Source organism: Malus domestica, chromosome 13, assembly GCF_042453785.1.
Source record: "Malus domestica chromosome 13, GDT2T_hap1".
Lineage (NCBI taxonomy): Eukaryota > Viridiplantae > Streptophyta > Magnoliopsida > Rosales > Rosaceae > Malus > Malus domestica.
In genome coordinates, this window is record NC_091673.1 from 9169210 (window position 1) to 9176570 (window position 7361).

The 7361-nt window shown below is 39.4% G+C and overlaps 1 long non-coding RNA gene across 1 annotated transcript; it reads left to right on the forward strand.

The window, feature by feature from the left end:
* The first annotated feature begins 3119 nt into the window (after window positions 1-3119).
* LOC139190613 (uncharacterized) lies at window positions 3120-4285 on the forward strand. Its single transcript, XR_011574931.1, has 2 exons — window positions 3120-3368; window positions 3653-4285. It is a non-coding gene; the product is annotated as an uncharacterized lncRNA (long non-coding RNA).
* Window positions 4286-7361: the final 3076 nt, after the last annotated feature.

Consider the following 7361-nt stretch of genomic DNA (forward strand, 5'->3'; position numbering starts at 1 on the left):
TTTGAGTTGGGTATTAAAGTTGACATGCAAAAAGCTTATGATAGAGTTGAATGGGACTTCCTCGAGGCGACTATGGAAAAAATGGGGTTCTGCAGCCAGTGGAGGAAACTTATCATGGGATGTGTGACTTCTGTCAAGTTTGCTGTCATTCTCAACGGGCATCCCGGCAACAAGTTTGCCCCTTCTCGAGGCCTTCGGCAGGGCGACCCTCTATCTCCGTATTTGTTCCTTCTAATTGGAGAAGTGTTATCCAGATTGATCCAAGCTGCGGTGGAAAAAAAGTCTTTGGACGGTATCAAGTTGGGAATCACAGGGCCGGTTCTTTCTCATATTTTCTTTGCTGATGATATGTTAATTTTTTTGAGGGCTAATGAGAAAAATTGCAGGAATCTTGTAAATCTCCTTAAGGCTTTCTGTGCTGCCTCGGTGCAGGAAGTTAACCTGCAAAAGTCCAGTGTTTTCTTTGGAGCGAATACTTCGGTGAGGGTTTCTGAGGAGCTGGGATCTATTCTGGGCATGCCGATTCTTGACAACCCGGGGTCATATTTGGGTGTCCCGGCCTGTTGGGGACGCTCAAAGAAGCAGGGTCTCGCTTATGTGAAGGGTCGTATTATTGAGAAACTTCAAGGGTGGAAGCAATGTACTCTGTCGAAGGCGGGCAAGGAGGTTCTCATCAAGGTGGTTGTCCAAGCTGTTCCTGCTTATCCAATGAATCTTTTCAAATTTCCGGCTGTGGTCTGTGATGAGCTGGACACTTTGGTTGCTAGGTTTTGGTGGGGGAACGGGGGGGGGGGGGGTGACAATAAAATTCACTGGGTGTCGAAGAAAGTTTTGGGCCTCCCTAAGAATCTTGGGGGATTGGGTTTCCGAAATTTCATGGAGTTCAACGATGCGCTGCTTGCAAAACAATGTTGGCGCCTGCTTTGTGACCCTTCCTCTCTATGGGCTAGAGTGATGAAGGCCCGTTACTTCCCCAATTGCTCCTTCTTGGAAGCCAAAAAAGGAGGCAGGGCCTCCTGGGCATGAAGTAGCCTTCTATCGGGTCGTGATCTACTTATTCAGGGAACTCACTGGCAAATTATGGTTGGTCAGGATGTGAGAGTTTGGGTTGACTGCTGGTTACCCTCCATTCCTTCGGGGCGCCCTTTTCCGCTGGGTGAGGTTGTGGTGACTAGAAACCTACGTGTTAGCTCTCTAATTTGTCCGCAATCTCGGGATTGGGATTTATCCTTTCTGATTCTCTTCCTTTCTGTGGCTGATCAAGGGGCAATTGAAGGTACGCCTATTGGAGATATTAGTAGAAGTGATAGATTGATTTGGGCTGCAACCAAAAATGGTAAGTACACGGTAAAATCTGGGTATAGATGGGTGCAATCTCGGTCTCTGAGTGCGAGAGATCATCGCCTACCTCATGTTCGATCCATCCCGGAGAAGTTGTGGAATTGTATATGGAAGATCGATGTTCAACCTAAGATACGCCATTTTTTATGGAACTCTCTGCACAATATTCTGGCTACTAATGCGAATCTGTACAGGAGGCGGTCTACCACTTCCCCCACCTGTCCTATCTGCTTGTGTGATGATGAATCTGTTGAGCATTTGTTCCTTCTCTGTCCATGGGTTCAAGCTGTATGGTTTGGTGGGGCTTTGAGTTATAGGATTAACAGGCTGGCTATTAACTCTTGGATTAGTTGGCTACATGCTATTGTTAATCCTGATATTGGTAATCGTTCTGAGTTGTTATGGACCCAAAGATTGGTGGCTTATACTTGTTGGCATATTTGGAAGGCCATGTGTGCTTTTGTGTTTAATAAGGTGCGTATCAACCTTGTAAATGTTGTTCTGGCCATTTCTAATTCTGTGGGGTCTTTCCTGGCTGTTTCCTGTGTCTCTGAAGTTGATCGGTTTTGGGAGAGTGTCGGCCAGGTTCCTGGCAGTGCTCCGTTGTGGTGTCCTCCTCCCCCCCTTTTACGAAAATAAATGTTGATGCCAGCTGGTTCAAGACGTCTTGCTCGGGTTTTGTGGGAGTGGTTTTACGCGACGCTGAGGCTCATTTCATTGCGGCTGCTCATTACCACATTCGGGCCCCCTGTGCTGCAGCTGCCGAAGCTATGGCTTTGCTGCGGGGCTATGAACTGGGTGCATCTTTGGGTCTATCTGAGGTTATTCTGGAATCTGACTCTTCCGAGATGATTTCTTGCCTTTCAAATTCTATAGAGAATGACAGTTGGGAGGCTATTCCTACTTTAGCAAGAGTAAAGCTCTTTGGGGAAACCTTCCAGAACTGTCGCTGGTCTTGTGTTCCAAGAACAGCCAATACGGCGGCAGATGCTCTTACGTCGCGTGATTGTGCGGAGCTGTGTGATGTTGTTTGGGTCGATAGGCCTCAATCTTCGCTTGTTTTCGTGTTAAATAATGATGGTCTTCCGTGTCCACATTAGCTGTTGGTGGTTGTGTGAGGAGTGACGCTTCAGCTTAGTTGTTGTGTCTCTGTTTGTAACTCCTTACGCTGCCTTCCTTCTTGAGCTTGTTGGCTGTTTGCCTCTTCGTAGGCTCTCTTGTTTTCTTCATTGGCCTCTGTGCCCTGGAATGAATCTTTCCTAGCTTTCAAAAAAAGAATAAGGAGTGAAAAAGGGAGGTTGGACAAGTGGGTTAATTGAGAACCCAATAGTGTGCAAGAGAAACGAAATTATTGGGCATTGCCCACAGGCCCAATATTTACAGAAATGACACTTGTTATATCCCACTTGTTACTTATATCCCATGAATCATCATCATTATATAGAGGAATACCTTAACGATGAAGAAAATTCATAGTCTAACACACAAACCGAAGCGGTATCTCAAACAAATAACAAAATAACGTGTGAAAAAGTAAAGACACATAGCGTTATGTTGTTAGCTGTTTCTAGCTTGGATATGACACCATTGCGGACAGATGGGCTCCCAACCAATGCTAAGAGGACCATCAATGTCCGCACAATAATCTATATGCGACATTTGTAAGAATCCTATGTGGACTCAACTAGTTAAAGATAAGGGAGAAATAATATGTTGATAATACAAATTAATAAGAGTTTGGATACGTGGAAAGCTAAATCCCATAATGAGGGGTATACTTTCATTGTGCATTTGAAAGGAAGCACTAATCACAACCACCTCTACACGATTGGGATTTGAAGCAACGGGAAAATAACCAACCCTCCACGATAGATGGGAGTTGGCTGTCATTGCTTTTATAAGTGCAAGAGTTCCCTGCTCACAGAGAAATACGTTCTGCAATTAGGGTTCTATTACCATTGGAATATAAGGTCTTGAGTGAGTAGAAGAATTCTTGAGCGTATTAACAGTAACCATGGCTGCACTAGGTAAGTCTTTCTTATATAATTTCAAATCGTGACCTAGTATGCATGCTAATAACTAAGGTTATTCCAACATTTGGTATCAGAGCCTAGTTAGCAAACCCTAGGTCCGATGAATTAATAAGAAATCCTAATGCTTTAAGAATGTATAAAATTTGTAAGGTGATTGCTACAGTTTATTTCTTTTTATCGTGGGCACTATAACTCTTCCACTAATATGTATTTCTCTTCTCTGTGTTTGTGTTGGTTTATGGATTTGGGGATTTTATGGAAATTTTGGTCTGGGAAAGGATGCATGGAGTGATTCAATTTCTAAGGTTTTTACTCTTGTTGACGATGAAACCAAGCGAAGATCGCAAAGCCTTAGGAAGATCTTACTGGCCTCGGTCTTGGCCATGGTGGCAGAGACGACATTTCTGGTAGACGTAACGAAGACGATGCTCCAACTGAACGGCGAGTCGTTGTCTTCTGGGTCAATCCATCATTCCTGACATTGGGAGAGATCGTGCGAGAGCAAGGTCCGCTGGTATTGTACAATGGCTTGTTGCTCAGAAAGATGAAGGTTTACTCAAAAGGAATAACCAATTTCCTATTTACATGCGTTGTGGTTCAAAAACCCATGAAATGTTCACATTCTTTTCCAAAGAGGAGAATGTATAAGTTGTTAGGTGTTTTTAATCAGTGTATAGTATCATATTGATCAGGCTACATTCTTGTCCAAAGACATGATATAATTGCATGATAAGATCCTGTAGTGATGGTTGTACAACAAAGGACAATGACAATTTATATCTCAAAGGTGTGATATAAACATGCATTTACAACCACTGACAATGTTAGGTTGGCTTCGTCAGGTATGTTTTCTAGCTCTATTTGTATCATTGTTATCTAAGGTTCATTGTAAAGATTAAGGTTTCATCAAACATACGCATGCACCTGAAGCAATGTGAGGCTTTTTGGTTTTCTGTTTCAATTACCAAAGTTTATATCTTTAGCTGGAATGAAATGTATGTGCTTTTGGGTATAACTGATTAGGTCGAATCAAGATTCAAGCAAGTTTTGACTTTGCCCAATTTTTTAATCTTTACTAATCACATAGGTTAGGTGATTTCTATTTACTTTAGTAGTCTAATCATTCAAGATTTATACTAGTGTATATGGAATTGGGTGTCTTTTTCTTTCTTTGAAGAATCTATTGAGCACTGGCTGTTTTGATCCCTTCAATATCAATGATCTGAAAGTTGATCTTGGGGCATTTTGTTCTTTATTCATTGGGTTTTATCGCGGCCGGCTATTGTCCAGTTTTTGAGAATATAATTTGTGTTTTGGGTGCGAAGGCAGGTGCCATCACATGTGATGATTGGGACTTTAGTTTCACTTATCCTTCTGTAAGCATCATGCTTTCCACTTCACTGGAGCTTTATAAGTTGGAGTGAGGGGAAATATTGGGTTTCTCTTATCAGTTTAATGCCCCCTGTGATAACTCTTTACATGCTTACTTTATTTGAATTTCATGGTACATGGACACAAGGAGCAAGATTTCACTGGTCTGACTCGGGTAGCTTCCTAATATTGTTTGGGTGGTATGCCGCTATACAATGCAAGCCATTATGTTCCATTGGTTTGGAAAGTCTATTTTTATATACATGGGGCAATTAATACTTCATATGGCTCTCTGTAAGGATAGTTATCAATTATTTGTAGTAGAGGTTCCAGAAATAGCTTGGTTTCTCCTTTCAAGTGTTTAAGCATCAACTAGTCTGGATGGTCTAGATGGCCTTAATCAGGATTGGCACAACTAATATGAAGGCACTCGTCCCCTGAATGTAGTCAGGGTGATGTCTAAAGAGTCTCCTACTTGGGTTATAAGCTTACTCTACTAAGCTCGATATAAATGTTGAAGTATGATAATTATGCCATAATTTGTTTTAATTTTTTTGACTGATTGCCTCAAAGTTTGGTTTTGTCTTTTCAGTATTAGTTTTGGTTGTGGGGAAAGAAAATACGAATACATAAACAATAAATGGCAGTTTGTGTTTCTTGCCCAAAGGTGTGACACGAACATGCATTTATGAACTTTGAATTTCTTCGGATATTGATAGTCTGTTGTCTCCTTAAATGAATTATCGTACCCTTTATAAAGTTGTTTTCTTAAATTGATCCTAGACTTGTAGTCTTGAATATTGATCACTATTCATGTGTGTAAAGTTTCTTAGACGCAGGTTGAAAGGCATAAGGATAAAAATAACTCAGCTCAAAGGTTAGTGAAACTAACAGTTTTTGTAGGAGCAATAACAATGATAAATCATTCTTGAACAAATGTTTATATAATTTTTCACCAAAGTGGGAATTATTAGGAAATTTTGTTCAAGGAGTTTCTTAAATGAAATTGTGACCAACAGTTTATTACATGAGACTAATCTTTCCAAACAAAGACATAATGAATAGTTCAAACTGTGATATACCGTACGGTATTTCATGAAATTATGAGACAACTTCATGTTCTAGTCCAATGACATAGGGTACTAGTGGGTGTCTGCAGTATAATTGTTTTTAGCAGAACAAATCTTGACTTTTACTTTAGTATTGGCCTTGAATAATACAGAGATTGGTGGGTCAAAGTGTGAAACCATATTTATAGGCAGGACTCTTGGTCGAGTAATTATTGGATGATGTTGTGCATACTTTTCATACTTAGTCAAACTAGTTTGAAAATTTTCAATTGGTATGTGAACTGGAACTTGCTGGAATAATTTGTTTCAATAAACTGCATTTTCCTTTGCCCATCTCTAGAAGTTAAATTTATCTCCATGTTGGTTGTTTTTTCCGGTTATTGGAACTTGATGACCAGTTTTAGTTTCCTTGAAACCTGTCTGCCTTTGGTTTGACCGTTCTTTTCTTAAATAGCTTTTATTCGATGGTTTTTTCTTATCCTGTGAAAATAGTTGAAGGCTATTTCTTTTAAGTATTTTATATGAGGATGCTGATTCCTTTCTCCCATCCGCACTCTGATTTGCACAAGAATTCTTGTTTGTTTGTATAGAAAAGAAAAACCAATTATGGTAAATCCTATCGCAATTGGGACTAACTCCTGGAATTTAGTTTTGGACTTCTAATCTATGTTGTTTAAAATTTTAAGCAACTATCATTCGTAGTTTTCGTGAAATAATAAATTAATGAGTGTTTTGCCCATGTGGGAGAATAAGTATAAGAAATTTTGGGCTTCACGCTCATTTACTTTTCCTACAGATATTGAGCTCTAAAAGATTGTGGGAGTTGTTCATGTATTGTTACAATCAACTTGAAAGAGTGAACTAAAGCTAAATTTTCCTTCTTTGATGAAATGTATAATATTTTGAAACTGGTTGCTGAAGATTTGAAGTTAAATCACGATCTTTAATATACAACATGATTACATTGCATGAATATATATACTGTCTATATGATGTATATGTGCATTGTCTATCTTCCCTTGTCTCATGCATATGGTTTCATTGGATGGGTTACATGTTGGTCTTTATAAAGAGTTTGAGGGCATTAAGAACTAATGTTAAATATCGGTCCGACTATGGTCTAATTGATTTGTACTACTTGATTGTCTTTGGTATGGTTTTGCGTATCCATCATACATGTTTAGATGAATGTTAAAGAAATATTATGAATGAAAGATTAGTTGTGATACTGTTGTGATTTTTCATTCATATTTATTCATGAGTGTTTGATTCTTGAAACAATTTTGTGAGACCAAAGCCTTTATTTAGTTGCATTTTGAGAGTGCTCATGTATGTATGATTATTAGCAGTACTTACAGCTAGGGTCAGCTTCATTTGACGCATTGAGCAATTTTGTTGGAAATTGATCATAAGACGAAGATGTTGGCAGACACATAAAGTACATCTTTATTTTCTACTTCATGTCATGATTATTTAGTGAATAACTAGTTCATCTGCATAAGGCAGAATTGAGGCTTTATTGAAATCATTTAGGCAAACTCATTGA